The sequence below is a fragment of the Schistocerca nitens genome, chromosome 1 (genome assembly GCF_023898315.1).
Source record: "Schistocerca nitens isolate TAMUIC-IGC-003100 chromosome 1, iqSchNite1.1, whole genome shotgun sequence".
Taxonomy (NCBI): Eukaryota; Metazoa; Arthropoda; class Insecta; order Orthoptera; family Acrididae; genus Schistocerca; species Schistocerca nitens.
Window position 1 is genome coordinate 1,018,816,215 of NC_064614.1, and position 27,041 is coordinate 1,018,843,255.

General features: G+C 43.4%; 10 non-coding genes across 10 annotated transcripts; 6 read left to right on the forward strand and 4 right to left on the reverse strand.

Annotated features, from left to right (window-relative positions):
- Positions 1-19,021: 19,021 nt before the first annotated feature.
- On the reverse strand, positions 19,022-19,096 carry Trnat-ugu (transfer RNA threonine (anticodon UGU)). Its single transcript has one exon. It is a non-coding gene; the product is annotated as a tRNA-Thr (tRNA).
- Positions 19,097-19,464: 368 nt separating this feature from the next.
- Trnat-ugu (transfer RNA threonine (anticodon UGU)) lies at positions 19,465-19,539 on the reverse strand. Its single transcript has one exon. It is a non-coding gene; the product is annotated as a tRNA-Thr (tRNA).
- A 368-nt stretch (positions 19,540-19,907) lies between these two features.
- Positions 19,908-19,982, reverse strand: Trnat-ugu (transfer RNA threonine (anticodon UGU)). Its single transcript has one exon. It is a non-coding gene; the product is annotated as a tRNA-Thr (tRNA).
- Positions 19,983-20,350: 368 nt separating this feature from the next.
- On the reverse strand, positions 20,351-20,425 carry Trnat-ugu (transfer RNA threonine (anticodon UGU)). Its single transcript has one exon. It is a non-coding gene; the product is annotated as a tRNA-Thr (tRNA).
- A 92-nt stretch (positions 20,426-20,517) lies between these two features.
- Positions 20,518-20,592, forward strand: Trnat-ugu (transfer RNA threonine (anticodon UGU)). The gene has a single exon. It is a non-coding gene; the product is annotated as a tRNA-Thr (tRNA).
- A 368-nt stretch (positions 20,593-20,960) lies between these two features.
- On the forward strand, positions 20,961-21,035 carry Trnat-ugu (transfer RNA threonine (anticodon UGU)). The gene has a single exon. It is a non-coding gene; the product is annotated as a tRNA-Thr (tRNA).
- Positions 21,036-21,403: 368 nt separating this feature from the next.
- Positions 21,404-21,478, forward strand: Trnat-ugu (transfer RNA threonine (anticodon UGU)). Its single transcript has one exon. It is a non-coding gene; the product is annotated as a tRNA-Thr (tRNA).
- Positions 21,479-21,846: 368 nt separating this feature from the next.
- Positions 21,847-21,921, forward strand: Trnat-ugu (transfer RNA threonine (anticodon UGU)). Its single transcript has one exon. It is a non-coding gene; the product is annotated as a tRNA-Thr (tRNA).
- A 368-nt stretch (positions 21,922-22,289) lies between these two features.
- Positions 22,290-22,364, forward strand: Trnat-ugu (transfer RNA threonine (anticodon UGU)). The gene has a single exon. It is a non-coding gene; the product is annotated as a tRNA-Thr (tRNA).
- Positions 22,365-22,732: 368 nt separating this feature from the next.
- Positions 22,733-22,807, forward strand: Trnat-ugu (transfer RNA threonine (anticodon UGU)). The gene has a single exon. It is a non-coding gene; the product is annotated as a tRNA-Thr (tRNA).
- Positions 22,808-27,041: the final 4,234 nt, after the last annotated feature.

Below are 27,041 nucleotides of genomic sequence, written 5' to 3' on the forward strand. Positions count from 1 at the left end.
CGCCAGTTCTGTTTATTGACGAAGCCGTCCAGGTAAAAATAAGTTTCGTCAGTAAACCAAATGCTGCCCACATGCATATCGCCGTCATCAATCCTGTGCACTATATCGTTAGCGAATGTCTCTCGTGCAGCAATGGTAGCGACGCTGAGGGGTTGCCGCGTTTGAATTTTGTATGGATAGAGGTGTAAACTCTGGCACATGAGACGATACGTGGACGTTGGCGTCATTTCGACCGCAGCTGCAACACGGCGAACGGAAACCCGAGGCCGCTGTTGGATCACCTGCTGCACTAGCTGCGCGTTGCCCTCTGTGGTTGCCGTACGCGGTCGCCCTACCTTTCCAGCACGTTCATCCGTCACGTTCCCAGTCCGTTGAAATTTTTCAAACAGATCCTTTATTGTATCGCTTTTCGGTCCTTTGGTTACATTAAACCTCCATTGAAAACTTCGTCTTGTTGCAACAACACTGTGTTCTAGGCGGTGGAATTCCAACACCAGAAAAATCCTCCGTTCTAAGGAATAAACCATGTTGTCTACAGCACACTTGCACGTTGTGAACAGCACACGCTTACAGCAGAAAGACGACGTACAGAATGGCGCACCCACAGACTGCGTTGTCTTCTATATCTTTCACATCACTTGCAGCGCCATTTGTTGTTGAAAATTGTAACTACTGTAATTTCGAAAGTTTGTCCGCCTGAAAATGTACTGTTGTCCCAAGCATATTGCAACAAACGGTGTATTTCTATCGCTGCTCGTTTAGTTTTTATTGCCGTTTCAAATATACCGGTCATTTTTTAAACACCCTGTAAAATGATGGTTAGTAACAGAGAATGCCTCTTACAAAGAAAGAGACAAACGAATAGCAGCGGCGTTTGACATGTGAAATTACATGTCATGCTGACACTAATTCCGTAAACAGGACAAAAAAATGGTTCAAATGGCTCTGAGCACTATGGGACTTAACATCTGAGGTCATCCGTCCCCTACAACTTAGAACTACTTAAACCTAACTAACCTAAGGGCATCACACACATCCATGCCCGAGGCAGGATTCGAACCTGCGACCGTAGCAGTCACGTGGTTCCGGACTGAAGTGCCTAAACAGGACATCTGTCAAACAGTTGTGTACAAGGGGATTGTAGTGCCTCACAAACACCTGACGCTAACTTAGAATTACTGCAGTTATGAAATTGAAGACTCGACTTTACGGCTAAGATGCGGCAGGGGGATGGAGTACGTGTCATAAATCTTTGTTCGTCTAGAGGAATGTGTCGAAACAGGATGGAAGTCCTCTGATGTCCGAGAGGTTTGCTGTTAACTATCAAAAGCAGACAGTGCTCTAAATCACATACAGAACCCGCGGTTGTATGGGAGTCAAACACAGGTTATGTCACACAACTGATGCATTCCGACAGAACAACGGAAAAAAATGGTCAGATGACGTACAGCGACATGTCCGTCTCTCTCTGTAATGCATCATCAATCTACCATAAATCCTACCTCTTTACAACTCTATCTCAACCGATCACCCCATCCACTCTCTGTCATCATTTAACGCATATGCAAATACGTTTAGAGGCAGACGGTTCTCTTCTTTCCAGGAAAGTATCAAAGACAGCAGTCAACTCGCGCGTGTCAATATTACCACAAAAAACGTACAGTAGAATATTGCCTCGACGAAAAATAAAAGACTTTACACCTGGTTCACGATGCTTCCATCTCGTCGTTTTCCCGTATTCCTCTTGCTGACGTATACTCGTTCCCATGTGCAATAATTGTTCTGCACCAATCAGAAGACATGCAATTACTCCCTCAATTTCCCTGCATTTAGGGGTATTTTCCCTCATCTTATACGTACTCTTCGTCATTTTATCGATTTTATGTCACTTCTACCCATGCACTCATGACATCAGTTCTCATTCCGTATTCCAAAATTGCTTGTAAGTGTACTATAGCTCCCAACAGCTAGCGCAATTACACTATTTTTGCGGTCGGATGGCACAGTATGGCACTGTACTCGAATGCTACCAGAAACATCCAACCGCATATTCTAAAATACATTTGCGATGTTTTATGTGTGTCTTATGCAAAGAGGTAGGATTTATGGTAGACTGATGATGCATTAGAGAGAGAGAGAGAGAGGGACATGTCGCTGTAGGTCATTTGACCATTTTTTTCCGTTGTTCTGTCGAGATGCATCAGTTGTGTGACATAAACTGCATTCGACTCGCATACAAGTGCTTGTTCGCTTGTTCTGTGTGTGATTTAGAGCACTGTCTGGTTTCGATCGTTAACAGCAAACCTCTCGGACATCAGAGGACTTCCATCCTGTTTCGACACATTCCTCCAGACGAACGAAGATTTATGCGGCATACTCCATCTCCCTGCAACATCTTGAGCATAAAGTTGGGTCTTCAGTTTCATAACTGTGGTGATTCTAATTTAGCGTCAGATGTTTTTGAGGTACTAAAATCCCCTTGTACACAACTGTTTGACAGATGTCCTGTTTATGGAGTTAGTGGCGGCATGATGTGTAATTTCACATGTCAAACACCGCTGCTATGCGTTTGTCTCTTTCTTTGTAAGAGTAGCGATCATTTTATATAGGACTGATGCAAGCATAGTATAATTTCTGAACCGTGATCGGATGTTATAGTGCGGGACATGCAGCTCTGGAAATCTATATTATACTAGTATCACAAGAATTTTATGTTTCATGTAAGTACTTTTTCATTTTACAGTTTATCACCATAGTTTAGCGTAGAGAAACCTTCAAGGAGAATGTACGTCATGCGCAGAAAATATATTTCTTAAACTGGGATAGTAACAGCGCTGCATTCTACACGACTAATAGGTCGGAAACCGCGACGATCTAACATTTTTTGCTGTATTGGATGCTTAGCGGATAGGTTCAAAAAAGGTGACTCGTTTCAACATATGAGAGTGGTACGAATGTACAAAACAGCTACGTTTTCTTGAATTATAGCTTCTTGTTGTCCAACGTAAAATGAATGTTTTTTTTCTGATATGTGACCCAATTACCTGAGAGATTGTCGGAAATATTTGTAATACAAACGTGGATGACAGTTTATTTACAGGCTCTTAACGCGTGAGACGCTCTCAGGTTGTGTAATTTGTTCATCAAGATGAAAGAAATTGCTTAATATAGATTTTTTATTCCTACTTTATATTCTCGCTTTTTATTTACTCTGTTTTGAGGTGACAAGGACATTCTGCGATGAACATACTGAGGAGAACTAACGTTCAACCCCCCCCCCCCCCCCCTTTGCAGTCTTTTAGGACGACGATTTTCTCCAGTATATGTGCTGCATTATAACCACCCATTTATTACGAGTGCTGGTGTTTTCGCTACAATTCCGAAGTGTAATTAGAACTCTGACACAGTTTTTTCTATCAGTTGTGATAGCATGTATTGGCTTCAGTTACTTGGGCTGTATGTGGTTTTTGAACAGGCGTCTGTAGCAAACTCTGACGGCAAACAGCGATAGATACACTCCTGGAAATTGAAATAAGAACTCCGTGAATTCATTGTCCCAGGAAGGGGAAACTTTATTGACACATTCCTGGGGTCAGATACATCACATGATCACACTGACAGAACCACAGGCACATAGACACAGGCAACAGAGCATGCACAATGGCGGCACTAGTACAGTGTATATCCACCTTTCGCAGCAATGCAGGCTGCTATTCTCCCATGGAGACGATCGTAGAGATGCTGGATGTAGTCCTGTGGAACGGCTTGCCATGCCATTTCCACCTGGTGCCTCAGTTGGACCAGCGTTCGTGCTGGACGTGCAGACCGCGTGAGACGACGCTTCATCCAGTCCCAAACATGCTCAATCGGGGACAGATCCGGAGATCTTGCTGGCCAGGGTAGTTGACTTACACCTTCTAGAGCACGTTGGGTGGCACGGGATACATGCGGACGTGCATTGTCCTGTTGGAACAGCAAGTTCCCTTGCCGGTCTAGGAATGGTAGAACGATGGGTTCGATGACGGTTTGGATGTACCGTGCACTATTCAGTGTCCCCTCGACGATCACCAGTGGTGTACGGCCAGTGTAGGAGATCGCTCCCCACACCATGATGCCGGGTGTTGGCCCTGTGTGCCTCGGTCGTATGCAGTCCTGATTGTGGCGCTCACCTGCACGGCGCCAAACACGCATACGACCATCATTGGCACCAAGGCAGAAGCGACTCTCATCGCTGAAGACGACACGTCTCCATTCGTCCCTCCATTCACGCCTGTCGCGACACCACTGGAGGCGGGCTGCACGATGTTGGGGCGTGAGCGGAAGACGGCCTAACGGTGTGCGGGACCGTAACCCAGCTTCATGGAGACGGTTGCGAATGGTCCTCGCCGATACCCCAGGAGCAACAGTGTCCCTAATTGACTGGGAAGTGGCGGTGCGGTCCCCTACGGCACTGCGTAGGATCCTACGGTCTTGGCGTGCATCCGTGCGTCGCTGCGGTCCAGTTCCAGGTCGACGGGCACGTGCACCTTCCGCCGACCACTGGCGACAACATCGATGTACTGTGGAGACCTCACGCCCCACGTGTTGAGCAATTCGGCGGTACGTCCACCCGGCCTCCCGCATGCCCACTATACGCCCTCGCTCAAAGTCCGTCAACTGCACATACGGTTCACGTCCACGCTGTCGCGGCATGCTACCAGTGTTAAAGACTGCGATGGAGCTCCGTATGCCACGGCAAACTGGCTGACACTGACGGCGGCGGTGCACAAATGCTGCGCAGCTAGCGCCATTCGACGGCCAACACCGCGGTTCCTGGTGTGTCCGCTGTGCCGTGCGTGTGATCATTGCCTGTACAGCCCTCTCGCAGTGTCCGGAGCAAGTATGGTGGGTCTGACACACCGGTGTCAATGTGTTCTTTTTTCCATTTCCAGGAGTGTACAATATGCTTACCGCTGCTCGACTCGCTGCGGCTCACTTCGTTACCGTCGCTCGCGCTCGCCAACGCCACTAGCCCAACGCCATGCCGAGACGTAGGAATGGAGGAAGAGGCAAGATTGCTGCTGCTGTTGAGCTCCTGCTAAACGCAGTCCGGAACAACGGTTGCGGCAACAAGAAGAAGAAGCGGAAGCCTGAGGCACAATTACAGTGCTGTAAGTGTCAAAAGCTGGGACACATAGCCAGGGAATGCGATGGCGTGGTTGCTTGTGTTAAGTGAGGGAAACCGCACGACACACGAAACTGCACCAAACCGAGAGGTACTGCAGCAACGTGCGTAAATTTCGGTGGCTCGCACGCCGCAAACGCGCGCAGCTGCAGCTATCTGAAGACGTGGAAGCAGCGGAAGTTGGCCACCACACACGAAGAGGTGGCCCAACAAGAAGAAAAGGTGGACACCCCGCCCTCCTACCTTAGTAGGGGAAGCGGGCTGCGCCACAAAGACGACGTGGACGCCTTCCGCCAACGAGGACGCAATCACCGCCCTCAAATCCGCCATGGCGGAGGAGAGTGCGGCTCTGAGAGCGGAACTAGAAGAGACGCATCAGGAGGTGACTCAACTAAAGCCGTCGGCACACGGGCCGTGCATCCCAGCGTTGAGCGTTGAGCGTGGCGAGTCGACCGTGCTGCTGAACGCTCAGGAACGATGCAACTTGTGCATACGGTACTCGCGTCCCAGCGTGCTCACATGCGACGCCAGCGCGCTCCAGCGGCAGTTGTTGGCTACAATTGGAGCTCGCGAGCTAAATAGCATATAGGCAAGTGTTTACGAAATGAAGAAGCGTAAACTGGCTGCTTTAGCTTTACTAGCAATTATCGATGACGAGAGGAGAGAAAAGCGAAGGAGACAGTGGACAAGAGAGTGGATTCAACGACGTAATGCTGGGACAGGAGCGTTGCATATGCTCCACAATGAGCTGAGGTATGTAAACATAGCTAGTTTGTTCGTAGTTCTGTTTCAATGTCCCAACTTATTTTCGGTTTAACAGGTTTACTGAATATTCTTAAAGCATTTCATATACTGTAGTTTTAGATTATGTAATTTACATACGATATTCTTGATACTGAATTTTGTTGCTCTGAAGTAATCTACTTTGTCATGTTGTAGGTTTCAAGATCCAGTTTCATTTAGGAATTTCACGCGAATGGATGCCGAAGTTTTCACGAAATTGCTGACTATAATTGAAAATGATATCCGTAGGCAAGATACGAACATGCGGGAGTCGATAAAACCAAGAGATAGGTATGTGTCTTACACACTGAGTATTATAGCAGCAAAAAGTTTGTATATGTAACTTCTGCTTACTTCTTTTATAGACTCGCTGTCACCTTAAGATTTCTTGCCACTGGTGAAACTTTCCAGTCGCTGGCGTATGCTACCAGAATAGCACCAAATACTCTATCACAGATAATTCCGGACACCCTTCAAGCAATATTAAACAATTTGGAGGATACTTGTATAAAGGTATGTGTACCTATTAGGTATTTATACATCCACATATTTAGACTAGCTATGTAATCTTATTATGCAGCTTTCACTAACAGCTGGAGGCGTCACGAAATAGAATATACTACAACCAGATATCCACTATCGCAGTCTAGCACCATCATGATTTAAGTGAAACAGCATTCATAACATTTAGTTTAAGCAAAAATCACTCTACAAATCTGAGCAATATGATACTCACATTGCATTTCATGTGTAACTGATTTTGCACTCTTTGCAATAAGATGCTGAGTAGCAACACAGAATCTTTCTTTTGCACAGTGTAGTACTCAGAAATATTTCCTTCATGCTAAGAATTATAACTTTAAATGAGAGTACCTCTCATATGACCCAAACCTTTAGTTTTTTTGACATAACATTGGTTATAGACTATTTCAAGAAAAACATTTTGTTTCACAGAAACTGTTCCAAATACATCTCATTGTATTCAAATATGAAAGTTAGCAACTGCATTTGTACTGCCATTTTAATAAAAAAAAAATCTTGTTTCAGGTTCCAGCCTCTGCTAGCGAGTGGAAAACTATTGCTCATTCATTTAATGTGTCCTGGCAATTCCCTCATTGCATTGGTGCTATTGATGGAAAAAAAAGTTACCTTCAGAGCACCAAGATCTGAAGGTGCATACTTCAGAGACTACAAAGGAAACAACAGCATTGTTCTTCTCGCAGTTGTTGATGCACGTTATAAATATGTATATGTAAATATTGGTGCAAATGGGAGGGTGAATGATGGGGCAATTTTCAATAACAGTACATTGGCTGAAGCCTTGAATAATAAAAAACTGAATTTGCCAGCACCAGAGAAGATAGTGTTTCAGTGATGTGGAACTGCCTTATGTGTTTGTTGCCGACGATGCATTTGCATTGAAAGAGTATATGATGAAGGGGTATCCCGAAAGAGACCTCTCAAAGGAAAAAAGGGTGTTCAATTACAGACTGAGCAGGGCTCGAAGAGTGGTTGAAAATGCATTTGGCATGATGTCAAATAAATTTGGGGTTCTGCTCAGTCCTATTCGACTTTCAGCAAAGAAGGTGAATATTGTTATAAGAGTTTGTTGTGTGCTGCACAATTTTATTTTAGAACAGAAATCCCAATGCTATATTCCACCTGAAATTGGCAACAGCACATATGCATCTACTATGGAAGGCATTCAGCAGCAAAATGGACGGAATCCTACAGTAAATGCATTGAGGATTAGGGACCAATTCAGGAACTACTTCAACACTGTAGGTTCTGTGCCATGGCAACAGGAGTGTGTTGATGCAGGAAGGTGGTAGATAAATGTTAAAGCTCAATAACAGCTCATGGGTTGTAATGAAATACTTGTTACAATAAAATGATTGTATACCAAATTAATTTTTTTAATTACATTATCTATATCCTTTTGAGACCAGATGTACCTAAGTTCTACCCCAAACATATATATGTTGTATTATGTATGTCGCTGCTTATTACGAACCATTTTATTTATCTGTAAAGAAATCTTATTGGACTGCACAGCGACTGCTAATCAGTGCTACTGTTTTCATGTACATTGCTTTTATTATGCAGCTGAGTGGAAAACATAATATTTGTCTCTCAAGCATTCAAACTTTCAAACATTTACAAATGTAATTTACACTGACTCTCAAAAATTGCTGCTCTCTAGGTTATGTTTAATAACATAGGTTAAGTTAATTAGCTGTGTGTCCTATAAATAACATTTACAACAAACATTATGATGCGGAACTTGTTAATTGAGCAAACATCAGACATATTTGAAAACAAAGTAAAAAACAGATGGGTACATGCTGGTTGTTTATAGGCCTCTTTTTCAGTATGAATACCTGTTTCTGTTCAATAATTTCTCTAAGTTTAGGTGGCTTTATTAAGGAGAAACATCTTGAGCTTACATTTGAAAACACTTATGACATTGTCAGACATTTTAATGCCAAGGGTAGATTGTCGGAGTCTTATAGTTCCACATTACATTCATTTCTGTGCAACAGATTCATTGAAGAGTAACGGAGATAATTTTTCCTTCTACTGTGATCCTTTTGAACATCTCTATTACTTTCAAACTCAAGTTGTTGAGAGCAAACTATGTAAGTGAATGAAATAATGCACCTTGAGGCTGTGGTTAATAATTCCAGCTGTTTAAAGATATGTCCACAAGATGTATATGCATGAACCCCATACGCAGCCCTAATTATTTTCTTTTGTCCAATAAATATTTTTGCCTAAGAGACAGGATACCCTAAAGTATTATCCTGTAATACATCAATGAATGAAAATATATTAACTTACTGAATTTTATATCCCCATTTTTGACAGTTATTATTATGATGAAAGTAGGTAGACCTGAATGTTTCTAAAATAGGGTTAGCCAACTCATAACAGCTTACATGTGATTTTCTATCCTTCTGATTGTAAGGCATTTGGGCAGACAACTGACATCAGTTCCTTTCAATTAGCTGCCCACTTATTTTGATGTGTGTCCCCTAATATTCTGGTGGAGGAAGTTAATTCCCCTTTCCCTCTATTCTTGTTGTATGAACTGGGAGTCTGTCAACTTTATTTCCTTTAACAATATAAGTCTAAATTTGACCTAAAGCAAGTATAGCACTTTGTAACAGTAACCACATAATGTACTAGTGGACCACCTGATGTTTTCTGTTGCATTTGGTAACTACACTGGTGTAATTTACCAAAAGACCTCTAGTTAAATGAGTACAACATACACTCACACTGTGCTTGTTGACTCACATCAGTAATGTTTTGGGGTCTCATTGACTAGAACTGTACAGGGAGCTCTCACCTTGAAATGTATGTTGCTAACACCTGTCACAAATTATAATGGTGAGTTTCATATGGCAAACAGCTAGATGCAGAGAGACAGTGAATAGTGTAATGATGTGGAGGATGAAGTTTATGAATGGTATTTTTACCTGCAGTAGTGCTGGACTGAAATGAAAACCATGATGTATGTTCTCTGTCAGATATCTTTCAATACCATGATTTGGTAACAAGTTAGTTGTTTTAATTACATTATTGACACCATTTTGAGGCCTCATGCACCTCAGTTATATTTCAAAATAATTGTTATATTTGTTGCTGCTTATGTATAATCAGTTTATTTAAATGTAGATATATCTTGGGGTCCACAGCAATTACCAATGAATGCCAGCTTTTGATGTGAATTGCATTCATTGAACAATCTTATTGGGAATTTAGCTTTTGTGTGTGTAGCAAGCATCCAAATTTAGATGACATATATAATTGCCATAGTGCTAAAGAATACTAACAAATTACACCATAAGACCTTCCTTGTACATTCACCTCCTCCCACTTAAAATCCCTGGGCAGTTATCTTGGACTTTTGTTTATAATTAAAAAAAAATCTGCTAGCAAGTGAATGATTTGTAGAGTATAATAAAAAAACGAAGCCTGGCCCAGTACTATCATCTATTGAACTATTTTTTTCTCTTTTCCTCCCTACAATTCTGAAGTTTTACCAGAAAACACAGCATGTCAATACCAACGAAAAATCATTTCCATAGAAGCAAATTTTATTACTTTGTTCAGAATACATTTGAGAAATTATATAATGTACTTGTACCTCTTCATCCAAAATTCATTATTTATTCTGTATATTACTGGCTCAATGTTTTTACTACTAGGTGAGTTTTCTTTACTCCTACATTATTTAGAAACTGACAAAACTTTCTATGCCAGTTTGTGTACTGGAACATGTAATAAATCTTTGCAAACAACACATAAACTTCAGTAAACTGCTGCCCTTAACATTGTAATTATCATTTGCAAACTGACATAACATGACTATACCACTGAAGGAAGCATAAAGTTCAACAAGAATACTGAGGAACAGGGTGCATAATTTGGAAAAAAATAGATATTAAGAAAAGGTATAGTACACTGATTCTAAATTACAAAGAAAGTAATAACAGATAAAGTGAAATTAAACATACTGCAAAAAAAAAAGTGACTGGAAAATTGGTTAGGTGGGAAGGATTATCGCACTATAGCTCCAAAATGGTGAAATAAACATATATCAATAGGTGAACTTACACACTAGTTAATAGCAACAGGAGGATAGGAAATGTGACAATACCAGTTAAAAAAACTGAAAATGTCCAGTATATTATATGTATGTAGTACTCACTGCCAAATTCCCTTTTATTTAGCTGAATAGAGAACTGCACTTATATTTTTGCCAAAGTTACACAGAATGTTGCATTCACATAAACAATGACATTTTAAATGGAAATACATGAAATGTTACCCTTTAACCATGTAGATGATTAAACTTATCATTTCACACTGACAATGAAATAGGTACTAAAAAAAGAACAGGTAAATTTCACCTCACTGAAAGCATGTTATCATACAAAACCAAAGTATATAAACATGGAAACTACCAGTATTATATAATGTTGCTATTAACCTTGAATTTAATTCTACCCAAATTAGGTTCTTATAATGTGATGTTTCACATGCTCCTATAATATGGTTCACATTGGATGGCTGAATTACTTAAACTGATCATTGTGCACAAGAATAGTGATACAGCAGTCTGTTCTCCATTTGATCAGATTTAGAGAGATTTGCTGCACACTGTTAATTATTTACAACTGCTTGTGAATAAATGCAGTCAGGTTGATCATATGAAGGAACACTGCCTGGAGACACAAATGGTCCCATATTTCTCTCTCTCTCTCTCTCTCTCTCTCTCTCTCTCTCTCAGAAGGTAATGTTAGGATACAGGTAGTGGGACAGGCACAGAATAGTCTAGAAGCATATTACATTTTAAAATTAAATTTATTCGTCCAATGCTTCATACAATACTTTCATTAGCTCCAATCTTACACGTCTTTTCTTTTTGTCACATTTATTTTTTTTAATTTCTGCTCCTAGAAATTTCACAAACAGATCTGTTTCATCAGTCTCATCATCTTCCTGTAGAGCCTTTGCAATTAGGCTAACTGCAGACCCATAGTCTTCATTTCCCTTTCTTTTCTTGGTTGAGGATGTAGGTGTGGGCATATCTACTGACTCCTGAATTGTCTGAGAGGATGCCTGATCATTTGGTGCAAACATACTGATGCTGTTGTTACTGCAGACATCCTCAGTGTTGGTAGTTGCAGAGTCCACCTCCAGTTCACAATCTGGAGGAGCTGGATCACTATGTTCGTAGGTGCCACAATCATCTACCTGAAACATAAAATAAAGTTGTACACAAAACACCCAGGTTGATTTTAGTGAAGACTGTATAGAAATTATTCACTGAAAATTGCAATGAACAGAAATAAAACTTTATGACAGTTAACTTTTGTTTGTTTGAGCTGGCTGTCTGACCAACATCAACTGTAGTTTCTTCTGCACTTATTCATTACATTACAAAAGTACCACAAGCAATAATTGGAAAATAGACATTAATATATATTTATGCTATCTGAACTGTCTCAATAAAATTAACGTGAAATGTCGTTAAAATAAGGGCTTTACATATAAAACCAACAAACACATCTCCCTCCAAAAATATAATCAAAGTAACAGGACCAGCGCGGAAAAGGGGGGGGGGGTGCGTGGGGACAAACTAAATATAAATACATACACACACCAAGATCCCAAATTACGCTACACTTACAATATCGACAGGAATCGATCACTTACTTCCCTTCACCTACAGAGCTCAACCGCATTTCTCCATACCACGAAGTAAAAACCAACTACTCCAAACATTATAATCACGCCGTAACTATCGATACCACAAAACCAACACCTAAAACAACAAAATCTGGAATCTGACACTTCCATTGACCTATATGAGTCAACTGCAGCTACGACGACACATTGGAATCGGACACTTCCCTTGACCTATATAGGTCAACAACAGCCGACGATACCAAAACACATATAGCTACGACGACAAATTTGAATCTCTTTCCATACTACTGACTATACGAAAAAAAAATTGAAATCAAGTACTTCCCCTAAGATACACAAATGAACCACAAGACCTGATACTAAAACATCAAGCACCAACACATGCAGTAATTAACACTGACCCAACAACACACAAAAACCCCACCGAACATCATAACACGCGAACAATAGACCCAAAAAAAGCGACTACTTACCACAAAATAGTTCCGGCGCTACACACAAGGTCAGCCATCCCAAACACACACACACACACACACACACACACACACACACACACACACACAAACCATTGTGCAGGTGGCAAGATACATAAATATATATAGTCTAACTGCAACTAGAGTTTCTTCCCAAATGACAGTACCCCATAGTCGTAATTTCTTTCAAACAAGTACGTTCTAGCAATAAATTAACATTAGTTTGTCGATTCCAAAATGTGGAGCAACATTTATACATATAAGTACTTATACAAACCTGAAAATCGTGGGCAATTGCCGTGAATGGCAACTCAGTTGCCTTTGTTTTCCGTGGCACATAATGCTCCTCCAGGAAGAGCAGATTTTTGAAATACCATAAACTTGGTATGTATACCTAAAACAAACGTGCAGCGATTTATTTATTTCGCTACTAAATACTATAAAAACACACAGGGATTTATATCGCTAGTAAATGCTATAAAAACAACGTGCTGCAATTTACTTACATCGCTAGTAACTACAATATTACTATAACAGACAAATCTAAGGAAAATAAATACGTACATCATCTGTTCCTGATCCGGTTTTCATACTCTCTTTCCTCTTGTTGTTTTCCACGTTAAACATATTTCTCATATTGGAGAACTTGATTTGGCATTCCTTTGGATTCTGTAAATGCGACCGAACACTTTTAACTTTCTGGAACACTCTATTTAGAGCTTCCGACCGGAAATGTTTATTATGATAGTTCCTCGATTTAACGTTATATAAGCACTGTTCTTCCTTGAACGCGTCTATTAACACACACAATTCATCGCGTGTCCAGGCGGCCATATTTCTCCTTCGAAAGTTCTGATACTACTGAATGCCGAGTGGAGAGACGACCTGGCTGTGACGTAGGTGGCGTTCTTCCATCTCATTGGTCAACGTTCAAACGCAAGTTCAGAATATCTGGGATGCTAAACGTTGCTCTGCACGTTCGGAAAGACTCCCCAACGTGCTTTTTCCACGCTGTGACGTCAGAAACTCGGCACGCTCAACGGTCAACGTTCGAGTGCACGGACCGTGTGCCGACGGCTTAAGGGTCGCCTTGTACCTCACGTCTCGCGCGACGCCGGACGTGGCACCGTCCCCCACCAGTACGGGGGTAGACGCGGCAACACAATCGACCGCCTCCCTGGCCGACGCGGCAACGCAGGTTGCTAGGGAGGTGGTTATGCAGTCGGGAAAACCGCCGAGAACAAGGAGACGGCCCCCTCGGAAGCAGTCGTCACTCCTGCCTCCGCGGAAACGCAGACGACACAGGAAGTATCGATGGAGACCGAAGAAGAAGAAGAAGACGAGCCGTTCGAGTGCCTCCCCCTCCCCAACAAGAACTGTGTGAGGGAGGTGCTCACCAAGATCGCAGATTCCCTGCGCGACGGTAGCTACCCCCATCATGGTCATCCTTACCCTTTCACAGTAGACAACATCCCTCCCCTACCTCATACCCCTTATCCATTCAACTGGGGGTGCGAACCCATGAACCAGAAGATCCACGGGAGGGAACTCGTCAGGCGTGCAGATCTGGAGCTCATAAACAAGCATCCGATCTTCATCCGATCTTCACCGACGAGGACTGGCGGTACATGACTGACCAAGCAGTCATGTACAGTCTTAGACATAAAACCTGACCGCCAGCCGGACGCCACAGAGGCTAAGTCCGAGTCGTTCACTTAAGGTGGCCAATAAAACTGACCGCCCCTGACAACTCTTAGTCCGGCCATCTGCACAATCTGGCAACACTAAGATGGGGAAGTGTCAAGAGGAAGTGTTGTCTACTTCCGAGGTGTTATCGCAGTTTGTGAGCCCTTGGTCTAGTGGAAAGCTCCGTGCATTCTAAACTTGTAAACTTGTGGTCGCCTGTTCGCGTCCAAGTGTTTTTTTTTTTTAACATTTCGGCCCTCGTATAAAGTTATGAGCCTGATTGAACATCGAACATAATTCGCTTCACAGTCTACCCACCAGCAATAACAAGAACTTCCAGAAACAATTCCGCAGGACAGTTCATGGCTGCGACGTGATCAGAACAGCTTACGCTCGAGCGTTTCCTCGCGCTGCAGCGGCTACCGGCCACCGGTCAGAAGCCACCCGTCGCCTGAAATCCGGCGCCGCTCAGGTGAACGCGGCGCGACGCTGTCAGTGTATGTGTCAACTGTCATCTTCGAATTTGAAGCTCTAGTTATCATCTTACAGTTAAGCACTGGACTTTGCATACCTGAAAATCATGAACTACGGTTATGTATTGTAAAACTGAGTCGCAAGTGGAAAAAGGCGTAAAATCTGCAACACAATATATACTTTTGGTATAACAGAGGGGTGAATGCAGAGGAGGCTGCTAGAAAGATTTGAACTGTGTGTGTAGCGAGTGTTTTTGGGAAAAATACGCCAGAAAAAGATATTCTTGTTTCAACAAAGGTCGTTCTGGCATGAACGATTTTCCACATTAAGGAAGTCTCGACTACTGAAGTGATGGATTACCACTTAACCATCATGCGACATTTGCATTCAACAGGGAAAGTTCAGAAGTCTGGTGTAGGAGTACTGCTTGCTCTAATTCGAAACAACAAAAATCAGCAGAGTGACTGTTATTGAACGTCACAAGGTCGCTCATTGAGCATTCCTATGCAGTACTGTTACTGTTAATGAGTTATGATGCCTTTATCGTTAACTTCCTAAGAAAAAATGAAAGGCTGAGCCCCACCAAAAGACATAAACTCGAGCAAAGGGTAGTGTGAACATAATAGTTTACATCTGATGGCTCCAAAATGTGTTTTGGGCTACGAATTCTGCTCCAAGGGGTGTGTGCATCACAGCAGGAATTTGTTGCCAACAACTGAGACACCTTTCGGTCGCAGTGAAAATCGACCGACAAAACTACATCACCTGTGCTACTGCATGATAATGCACTCTGTTGATTTGAGAAACAAAACTATCCAGGAGATTGATAGGAAAGTCGTCTCTCAGGCACTTGTATTGATAGGGAAGTCCTCTCACAAGCAGTTGTCCCTCTCGTCATATACCGGTAGAATTTTACGTTTCCCGCTCTTGATCGATCAACCGTCAAGGCAATTCATTTCTAGACGAAAATACTCTTCAAACCACACTGGTTTAAAGACATCGTTAGAAACAGTAGATTTCTACGGGCGTGGAATTTGTAAACTACTTTAGCATTGTCAGATTGGTTTAGATATCGTGAAAGAAACTTCTGCTGCTGATTAATTTCTCTTTGATGATTCGTGTTGCGTTCAGTAAACTAATGGAAAACGCAATTAAAATATTCACTGAACTAACCCAAATTAAATTCAGCTTACTGCAGAAACATCACGACGGCAGCCTACCATAATAAAGCATCAAGTATCTGTAAGACGATTGCGCCTATTTTAACACTAATTAGTAGGATATTACCGACTTTTGACTTCAAAAAGGTCTGTATTTACTTCATTTCCTGTACCGTTCGCAAGTATTATGAAAATGTGGCAGTTCATAGATAAAATTATGTATTCACAACAAAATATATGTCGGCTGAAAACAAAAGTGGCATTATGAGTTTTGCAGTACCGTAAGGTTTTCTCTCTGACACTAAGAGGTGCTAAAAGTAGCAAGACGAATTTTGCTCGAGCGTTGTCTTACGATCCCCTTATTGAGTTTGTATCTGCCTGCTTGTAGCTCTTGTGGTAAGATCTTATGGGACCAAGCTGCTTAGGTCATCGGTCCCTAAGCTTACTCACTGTTTAACTTAAACCAACTTACGCTGTGGACAACACACACATCCATGCCAGAGGGAGGACTCGAACCTCAGACGGTGGGCACTATCGGAACACAGCAGCCAACCTCTCTGCAGCACCTATCTACACACGCTCCTCGTTAGACGCGAATTCCCATCTTTGCCGCATACCACATGCGCGCTACCTTCCGCCCCGCCCCCCCCCCCCCCCCCCCCCGCCGCCCCATCTCTTACATTATTCCACTCGCTCGTGGCCACATTGTATTCCCGCGAGGTTTCGGACGATGACATGTGTCTAGCACTGAAAACTTTCGATGACCCATAGAGACCTTATTCAGGACGCATTTATTTGGAATTTTTTTATGAATTTCGTCTGTACTACCGCCTGCTAAAATATCTACTATTCCTCCTGAAACACCCTGAATATGGATATATGTGTGGTGTCTGTTCTGTCGGACATGTCCCTAAGACATCCAGGTTCGAACCTGGTCAGGCACAAACTTTCATATGATGCCGTTGGTCTATTTTAACGCCAATGACAGCCTTGACATCTGTCCTTCGATATTTAATTGATTAACAAAGCTGTCTATTTCGATTCGTAGTATCTGTTCTTTCGGAAATGTCCGAAAGAACAGCCACAGGCACACACACACACACACACACACACACACACACACACACACACATACACACACACACACACATTTTTATCTTAAGAGCTATTCGGAAAATGTTTGGCAACTCAGTGATAGTGTCGGACTGGAGCTGCATCAACTTACTCATTTCACTAAATATAGTTGTAATTTTCTGAACAGTTCCTGTTTAATAAATGACAGCGACAGTGTCTCCATCGTTTACTTTGTCAGAAACCTGCTTCTTTCTGCCCTAGCCTATACTACAGCAATGAGTGATTGCTCACATTCTTGATACCTCACTGGACGTGCTACTGCAACTGTAGCCAAAGATTCAAATCCCAATGGAAAAGTATGTTACAAGTCAGATGGTTTTGCTCCTCCTCTACTGTCATTGAAAACGATCACAACGAAATTAAGTATAGGAGTCCCATGAAACCCTTGAGTTCATTTTGCAGTGCTGTGCAGTTGAAAAAAGTAGTTTTTCACAATTATCAGATGACAGATGGAATTTGTCAGATTCCACTAATTATCACTGCATTATTAATTGTTGGTTCACAGGCACTTTTCTGCCGCTTATTGTAACAGTTTTTTGAATGTTAGAGCTGTAAGAATAGAATCATCAAATTTTCGCCATATGGAATGTTCGAATTCACCTTAAGTCTTCACGTTTCGAGCAAAGGCAGAATATCCGTCAGAAAAGCTGACAACAAAAAGCCAGGCCATGCCTGTCTTCTGGCGGATGTGCTAATGACAGTGATCTCAATAACAATATTGTACAGCAAAGATACGTTGCCAACTCAACCACTAGAGAATCTCCAAAAATTGTGATCGCGTCTGGTGAATACGCTTTCAAGCTTTCGGTCCGATTAAGACAGTAAAACACAAATAATTGTCGCAGTTATTAATTTATGACGTTTAGTTTGCACTCATTGCATCGATGTGTTACAAGTAATTACACTCTAGCCCCTAAAACTAGTTGCAGAAATGCGAATAAGGCTCATTGACATATAATGAGGATATTGCGGCCCTTGCCACCCGCAACTCTGAGACGAAGCTATAGTCACTTCCGAGGTCACTCATAGAACACATCAGCTGGTATCCTTCCTGGGAGTATAACTGAAACTTGGAAACAGCGCAGAATATGTTTGGCAACTTTGTGACCGACGAGTTATTTCCTTGATGGCACAGAACTATCCTACTAATTTCACTTGACATTATCATGTCATTTCAATTGAATAACGTGATTTTCTCTTGAAATGTGACACAAAGATATCAGTGAATGCTTTTGAGTCAAGGAAAGTCGTTCCACACGGGAAATACAACTACTCTCGTCTCTTATGTTGCGAATTACCTGCCGTAGCGGCTACTGTACCAACAAGTAAGTCAGAGATACCTCATTTGGTGGTTAGCTCCCAGGTAACGTGCTTGCCTCTCAGGTGCACGCTGCCTTTGTTCGTCTTTCGAGACTCACCGAAATAAAAATTTTTAATTCTTTTGTGGCAGCCGGCCGCGGTGGCCGTGCGGTTCTAGGCGCTCCAGTCCGGAGCTGCGCTGCTGCTACGGTCGCAGGTTCGAATCCTGCCTCGGGCATGGGTGTGTGTGCTGTCCTTAGATTAGTTAGGTTTAAGTAGTTCTACGTCCTAAGGGACTAATGACCACAGCAGTTGAGTCCCATAGTGCTCAGAGACATTTTTTTTTTTTTTTTTTTTGTGGCAGAACTACAAGCAAGCAGATACAAACTCAATATCGGAATCGTAAGACAACGCTCGAGCAAAATTATGTGATATGTTGTGGCAGATGGCAAACACTGCTGAATACGACATGACCCAATATCCTCACTGCTCTAGGGGAACTCGTCTTTGTTGCATTTTTCCCATACTGTAATTATCACAATAACATAAGGAATGATAATTATATATAGACACCCTAGCTGCAAGCAGGCGTTGATACACTTCGTTGGGGACATGTTGAAAATGCGTGCCCCGACCGGGACTCGAACCCGGGATCTCCTGCTTACATGGCAGACGCTCTATCCATCTGAGCCACCGCGGGCACAGAGAATAGTGCGTCTGCAGGGACTTATCCCTTGCACGCTCCCCGTGAGATCCACATTCCCAACATGTCCACAACACTACATTTGTAGTGCGCCTAATAGATGTTTGCCCATCATACTCATTACTCGTGGCAGATTAATCTACCAAGTCCCGTACGAGTTCGGGCTTATCGTGTGCGTTCGCACAAGAAGGTCAAAGGCCGGGAACCCATATTTTTAACTATATATGACGGTAGTATCTGTTCTCGAAAGAACAGCTACCGTCGATGACCATGCAGCTTTGCTCGAAATGAAATGATAATTATATATAGACACCCTAGCTGCAAGCAGGCGTTGATACACTTCGTTGGGGACATGTTGAAAATGCGTGCCCCGACCGGGACTCGAACCCGGGATCTCCTGCTTACATGGCAGACGCTCTATCCATCTGAGCCACCGCGGGCACAGAGAATAGTGCGTCTGCAGGGACTTATCCCTTGCACGCTCCCCGTGAGATCCACATTCCCAACATGTCCACAACACTACATTTGTAGTGCGCCTAATAGATGTTTGCCCATCATACTCATTACTCGTGGCAGATTAATCTACCACGTCCCGTACGAGTTCGGGCTTATCGTGTGCGTTCGCACAAGAAGGTCAAAGGCCGGGAACCCATATTTTTAACTATATATGACGGTAGTATCTGTTCTCGAAAGAACAGTTACCGTCGATGACCATGCAGCTTTGCTCGAAATGAAATGATAATTATATATAGACACCCTAGCTGCAAGCAGGCGTTGATACACTTCGTTGGGGACATGTTGAAAATGCGTGCCCCGACCGGGACTCGAACCCGGGATCTCCTGCTTACATAGCAGACGCTCTATCCATCTGAGCCACCGCGGGCACAGAGAATAGTGCGTCTGCAGGGACTTATCCCTTGCACACTCCCCGTGAGATCCACATTCCCAACATGTCCACAACACTACATTTGTAGTGCGCCTAATAGATGTTTGCCCATCATACTCATTACTCGTGGCAGATTAATCTACCAAGTCCCGTACGAGTTCGGGCTTATCGTGTGCGTTCGCACAAGAAGGTCAAAGGCCGGGAACCCATATTTTTAACTATATATGACGGTAGTATCTGTTCTCGAAAGAACAGTTACCGTCGATGACCATGCAGCTTTGCTCGAAATGAAATGATAATTATATATAGACACCCTAGCTGCAAGCAGGCGTTGATACACTTCGTTGGGGAGATGTTGAAAATGCGTGCCCCGACCGGGACTCGAACCCGGGATCTCCTGCTTACATGGCAGACGCTCTATCCATCTGAGCCACCGCGGGCACAGAGAATAGTGCGTCTGTGGACATGTTGGGAATGTGGATCTCACGGGGAGCGTGCAAGGGATAAGTCCCTGCAGACGCACTATTCTCTGTGCCCGCGGTGGCTCAGATGGATAGAGCGTCTGCTATGTAAGCAGGAGATCCCGGGTTCGAGTCCCGGTCGGGGCACGCATTTTCAACATGTCCCCAACGAAGTGTATCAACGCCTGCTTGCAGCTAGGGTGTCTATATATAATTATCATTTCATTTCGAGCAAAGCTGCATGGTCATCGACGGTAACTGTTCTTTCGAGAACAGATACTACCGTCATATATAGTTAAAAATATGGGTTCCCGGCCTTTGACGTTCTTGTGCGAACGCACACGATAAGCCCGAACTCGTACGGGACTTGGTAGATTAATCTGCCACGAGTAATGAGTATGATGGGCAAACATCTATTAGGCGCACTACAAATGTAGTGTTGTGGACATGTTGGGAATGTGGATCTCACGGGGAGCGTGCAAGGGATAAGTCCCTGCAGACGCACTATTCTCTGTGCCCGCGGTGGCTCAGATGGATAGAGCGTCTGCCATGTAAGCAGGAGATCCCGGGTTCGAGTCCCGGTCGGGGCACGCATTTTCAACATGTCCCCAACGAAGTGTATCAACGCCTGCTTGCAGCTAGGGTGTCTATATATAATTATCATTTCATTTCGAGCAAAGCTGCATGGTCATCGACGGTAACTGTTCTTTCGAGAACAGATACTACCGTCATATATAGTTAAAAATATGGGTTCCCGGCCTTTGACCTTCTTGTGCGAACGCACACGATAAGCCCGAACTCGTACGGGACTTGGTAGATTAATCTGCCACGAGTAATGAGTATGATGGGCAAACATCTATTAGGCGCACTACAAATGTAGTGTTGTGGACATGTTGGGAATGTGGATCTCACGGGGAGCGTGCAAGGGATAAGTCCCTGCAGACGCACTATTCTCTGTGCCCGCGGTGGCTCAGATGGATAGAGCGTCTGCCATGTAAGCAGGAGATCCCGGGTTCGAGTCCCGGTCGGGGCACGCATTTTCAACATGTCCCCAACGAAGTGTATCAACGCCTGCTTGCAGCTAGGGTGTCTATATATAATTATCATTTCATTTCGAGCAAAGCTGCATGGTCATCGACGGTAACTGTTCTTTCGAGAACAGATACTACCGTCATATATAGTTAAAAATATGGGTTCCCGGCCTTTGACGTTCTTGTGCGAACGCACACGATAAGCCCGAACTCGTACGGGACTTGGTAGATTAATCTGCCACGAGTAATGAGTATGATGGGCAAACATCTATTAGGCGCACTACAAATGTAGTGTTGTGGACATGTTGGGAATGTGGATCTCACGGGGAGCGTGCAAGGGATAAGTCCCTGCAGACGCACTATTCTCTGTGCCCGCGGTGGCTCAGATGGATAGAGCGTCTGCCATGTAAGCAGGAGATCCCGGGTTCGAGTCCCGGTCGGGGCACGCATTTTCAACATGTCCCCAACGAAGTGTATCAACGCCTGCTTGCAGCTAGGGTGTCTATATATAATTATCATTTCATTTCGAGCAAAGCTGCATGGTCATCGACGGTAACTGTTCTTTCGAGAACAGATACTACCGTCATATATAGTTAAAAATATGGGTTCCCGGCCTTTGACCTTCTTGTGCGAACGCACACGATAAGCCCGAACTCGTACGGGACTTGGTAGATTAATCTGCCACGAGTAATGAGTATGATGGGCAAACATCTATTAGGCGCACTACAAATGTAGTGTTGTGGACATGTTGGGAATGTGGATCTCACGGGGAGCGTGCAAGGGATAAGTCCCTGCAGACGCACTATTCTCTGTGCCCGCGGTGGCTCAGATGGATAGAGCGTCTGCTATGTAAGCAGGAGATCCCGGGTTCGAGTCCCGGTCGGGGCACGCATTTTCAACATGTCCCCAACGAAGTGTATCAACGCCTGCTTGCAGCTAGGGTGTCTATATATAATTATCATTTCATTTCGAGCAAAGCTGCATGGTCATCGACGGTAACTGTTCTTTCGAGAACAGATACTACCGTCATATATAGTTAAAAATATGGGTTCCCGGCCTTTGACCTTCTTGTGCGAACGCACACGATGAGCCCGAACTCGTACGGGACTTGGTAGATTAATCTGCCACGAGTAATGAGTATGATGGGCAAACATCTATTAGGCGCACTACAAATGTAGTGTTGTGGACATGTTGGGAATGTGGATCTCACGGGGAGCGTGCAAGGGATAAGTCCCTGCAGACGCACTATTCTCTGTGCCCGCGGTGGCTCAGATGGATAGAGCGTCTGCCATGTAAGCAGGAGATCCCGGGTTCGAGTCCCGGTCGGGGCACGCATTTTCAACATGTCCCCAACGAAGTGTATCAACGCCTGCTTGCAGCTAGGGTGTCTATATATAATTATCATTTCATTTCGAGCAAAGCTGCATGGTCATCGACGGTAACTGTTCTTTCGAGAACAGATACTACCGTCATATATAGTTAATAACATAAGGCTTATTCTGCTGAAGAACTTGATGCCCAAAAGTCCTTAAATAAGAATCTCCGAGCGGTAGTAATGCATGAAAGGAAACATACTGTTGGACAAAAGAATGGACAGCTCCCTGCTTTTTTGCTTCAGATCCATAAACTGTTTATTTTTTACTTCATACTAAAACAAAAGCTATGATATGAGATGAGGAAATGACTTATATGCTTCTCAGGAAGTTTAGTTTTTCGTGTTTATTTTCTCGCTTCATACTAAAACAAGGGCGTTGATATGAGAAGAGGAATTGAAATATACGCTTCCAAGACATAATATTTCCTTATGTGCTACTACTGCGTGCATGGAAGCTCTGCAGTTAATTTTTGCGTCTTAGATAAATTTTGGTATCATCTCACATTAATTTGTGAGAATGTTCCCGTATTTTTGGGATTCAAATAGAGTGGACATTTCATCACTGGTAAATATTCTGATGATACCCGTTGCAATTCCTCCATGGCACATGTGAGCAGAGTCTCACGTTTGTTACTATAAGAACACGCAGGCAGTGATGTCCGCTAACTGCAGTCAGAGTCAAGGTGATTTCTTTCCGTTTATGGCGAAGCGTCTGCTGCAATTTCCAGGCTCAGTCAACATAAACAAATCGCGGCGGCATTGGGCACTGCTAGCCGCTGCACTTACGAGCCGCGACAACAAGAGCGCACTGTCTCTCATAACGATATTATGGAGTCAGCCGGCCGCGGTGGTCTCGCGGTTCTAGGCGCGCAGTCCGGAACCGTGCGACTGCTACGGTCGCAGGTTCGAATCCTGCCTCGGGCATGGATGTGTGTGATGTCCTTAGGTTAGTTAGGTTTAAGTAGTTCTAAGTTCTAGGGGACTGATGACCACAGCAGTTTAGTCCCATAGTGCTCAGAGCCATTTGAACCATTTTTATTATGGAGTCAATACATCTTACTTACTCAACGTAATATTCAGGACGTGGGTTGGGTAAAAATTCAGTTTGTAACTTACCATCGCATTAAAATACTGTATAGTCATATATGATGTGGTGTCACCGCCAGACACCACACTTGCTAGGTGGTAGCTTAAATCGGCCGCGGTCCATTAGTACATGTCGGACCCGCGTGTCGCCACTGGCAGTGATCGCAGACCGAGCGCCACCACACGGCAGGTCTCGAGAGACGGACTAGCACTCGCCCCAGTTGTACGACGACTTTGCTAGCGACTACACTGACGAAGCCTTTCTCTCATTTGCCGAGAGACAGTTAGAATAGCCTTCAGCTAAGTTAATGGCTACGACCTAGCAAGGCGCCATTTGTAACATTGCATGTATCTAAAGAGTCTCACTTGTATCGCCACAATCTCCATATGTCTCATCAAGAACGATGTATACAAGGACGGATTAAAAAAAAATGGCTCTGAGCACTATGGGACTCAACTGCTGTGGTCATTAGTCCCCTAGAACTCAGAACTACTTAAACCTAACTAACCTAAGGACATCACACACATCCATGCCCGAGGCAGGATTCGAACCTGCGACCGTAGCAGTCGCAACGGATTAAAAGTTAAGTATTCAAGGAGCTACGTACTTTTCTTTATAACATTCATTACGTATCCTGTTTCAGACCACACTCCTTCCTTCGTGAGTTAACGCGTGCATCTTGGCCGCCTCTTTCAATTAGTGTGCGTAGTGTTCGCAAGTCTGCCGACACTACATATGATGCAATATTTATTGTTGGTTGTCTCTCTCTAATGTTAATAGTATTGATTCAGATTGTGCGTGAACACGAAAACGCACACACACACACACACGCACAAACAGTCATTGATTCCAGTGTGGGTGACGACTACTGTGTGTTGAACAACACATGCTCCAATCAATTCCTCAGTTAGCGTCGAGTGAATGAAATTTTTCAATTACCTTGCATTGCAAGAATTGTAAGGAGGAGACTGAAAGGAAATGGACTTGTATGCTAAAGAGCTGCGACAAAGCAAAGCTTGACGGATTATCAGATAATTTCCCACATGGGTTTTGTGGACGAGTGTACTTTTAGTAACCAACCCACCCACCATCATTACGTAAGATGTCCCGAAGGCGTAGGGGCATTGATTTCATTAAGTCATCGATACTGTAGCGTCATGGTTTATTCCCACCATACGTTTTCTACATTCGCCCAAAGGTCGCTTGCATTTGTAGGTCCACATGACGATGACCTTGTTACCTCTGCCCACATATTCTCTATCTCGTTGATGTTCGGTGATCGTGTAACAAACGGCAACAGATTTATCCTCTCTTGGCCCTGAAACCAATCTTGCACTGCTCTGCTATGATGGATGTGGCACTGCTCCTGTAAATAAATTGTTCTCTCGTTACTTCATATATTTATATTCAAATAACGAATTTGTAATAAGCACATTGTATTAGTATTTTCCATAGTGTTTAAGAATTCAGGCCCTGTCATAGATAAGTGATCCAGATTCAACAGTCCGATTAAGAATGTGGTTTACCCAGTCTATCGTGTATGATGAGAGCCGTAGTCGGATATCCATATTAACACTGACTGGCTGAATCCGATAAGAACGATCTGGTATCGAAATGAATTTACAGAAATCGGATAATTTGAGCGTCTGTATTGCAACAATGCTGGACACATAATTCCTTTGATGGAGTAACATTTAGCAACTGTCTAAGAAAAAGGGAGAAATATGTCTACTAGGAGCAATGTAACGTAATTATAACCCACATTTATGTGATGGAAATATTGAATCGAACAATACACATCTACGTCAGTGGTGGGAAGATACACCATATCAGACTTGCTGATGAAATAATGATAATAATAATAATAATAATAATAATAATAATAATCCAGTGTGGGGGATAGGGGAAAGCCTCACATATATGGATGGTAGCGAGAAAATCAAATACTTGGGATGAACCAAATACTAACACAATTCTGAACTACTCAATCCGTTGAACACGAAATCCAGACACGTGGGATGAGTGAAAATCACCAGTACTCTGTTCACCGCCTGTTAGCTCAATGAGCTCGCCTGAAAATATTTTCTTCCAAAGGCTTCAGCACACTCTGGTCCTGTCTGGTCCTGGTATCACCCAGGCCATACCAATGAAACAGAAACAAACATGAACTGTGCAAGCAACGTCAACTTTACCCCAGGTGGTGCACAAACCGCCCGTCGAAAGGCGGCAAGTGGATTTTCGGATTATGGGGAGTCCAGGCTAGCACGGCAGAGAATATCGGAGATTTCTGGTAAATTTCCCTACAAGCAGAAGACATGCATTTGCAAACTAAACATTGGTTGGTTCTGAGCACTATGGGACTTAACATCTATGGTCATCAGTCCCCTAGAACTTAGAACTACTTAAACCTAACTAACCTAAGCATATCACACAACACCCAGCCATCACGAGGCAGAAAAAAACCCTGACCCCGCCGGGAATCGAACCCGGGAACCCGGGCGTGGGAAGCGAGAAAGCTACCGCACGACCACGAGATGCGGGCAACTAAACATTGATACATTGATCCAAACACGAGAACTACATAATCTCACATAAGAAATCGACCGTCAAAAATTCTCATGCTTGCTCTTCCAGAACCACGACTAACTGACAATGAAACCTTGCATTACGGGAACCATCGCATCTTCAAGAGCAAAACACAACAAAAGGTAGCGAAATGCGCACCAATCTTCGGCATGGCATTTCTCGAACACAGATCTATCATCAACTCTGTCAAAGAAATCACACCCATCAACGATCGTCTTATGACTATGCTCATTCAGAGCCCCCCCCCCCCCCCCAAAATATACACTCATCAATGCACATGCCCCCACCAACATCCACCGTGCGACCGCTACTGTCGCAGGTTCGAATCCTGCTTCGGGCATGGATGTGTGTGATGTCCTTAGGTTAGTTAGGTTTAAGTACTTCTAAGTTCTAGGGGACTTATGACCTCAGAAGTTAAGTCCAATTGTGCTCAGAGCCATTTGATCCATTTGAACCACCAACATTGAAAATAAGAAAAACACCGGAAATGACGAAAAATTCTGTAACATACTCGACA